Raw genomic sequence first — 958 nt, 5'->3', positions numbered from 1 at the left:
CCCAGCCCTTCTGAATGTGTCTTGTTCTAAAGCCCAGGATTATGGACTAACCTAACTAATCCTTTTGTTCTTAACACTTCCCTACCTCTTTCTCATCAACTTAAGCAGCAACTGAGGTTTGATGAGCACTGGTTAATGTTACATTTATTATGTTAGGTAGGTCTAACCTAACTTCTTCCCCACCCCCATTTGCTGCCATTTCCCCAAATGCACATTACCGCAGGATAAGCCCTGCCCTTAGTTGAGTCAGCCATTTATGCACGTACTACAGAAAGGTGGCGAAGACGAGCCAGGGCCTCTCCTAAGGACAAGGTTGCAGAACCACGATTTGCCTTTTGTATTTGCATAAAGGAAGGAGTTGGGCTGTTGTGGAATGGGCCTGCAGCCCTGCGCCGTCCCTAAGCCTCAGCAGTCTGGCACACAGTGGGTCTAAGACAAGCTGTGACTTCACCCACTTGCCAGTTCACCGCAAGTCTTTGGTGATCCTCCTCCTGCAAGATCCCTACTTGACTAAGAGGTGGCTAATATTCTTGTGGACTCCAGCCCCAGGTAGCCAAGATTTGGGTGGCATTTGGCAGCCGCCCTCGGATCCGAACCTGGTTTCCCAAATGGAAAGAACTAGGGGAGCCGAGGAGGCGATGATCTGCCCACAGGCACAGTTGTTTGAAGGCCAGAGCCAGCTCCAGAACAGGATTTCTCCAGAGAGCTCCTTTGGCCCTCAGCACTCAGACCTTCAGTTTGTCTGTCTGTAATGTATCTGCTTATAAAAATCCCAACTCCAGAACTGGCCCTTCCTATCACACTCCTCTGTTGCCCTCGTCCTCTCCATGGCAATAGGGTTTCACCGCCCCTGCCCCTGAGTCCTGACCTGTTGCTCTGGGTTGGTGTTGTCCTTCCTGGTTCAACTGTCTCTTCAGGCAAGTCCTCACGCGTTCCTTTGTTCGTTCCTTTGTTGCTT

The sequence above is a fragment of the Leopardus geoffroyi genome, chromosome C1, assembly GCF_018350155.1.
Source record: "Leopardus geoffroyi isolate Oge1 chromosome C1, O.geoffroyi_Oge1_pat1.0, whole genome shotgun sequence".
Lineage (NCBI taxonomy): Eukaryota > Metazoa > Chordata > Mammalia > Carnivora > Felidae > Leopardus > Leopardus geoffroyi.
This window is presented reverse-complemented; position numbering follows the sequence as displayed.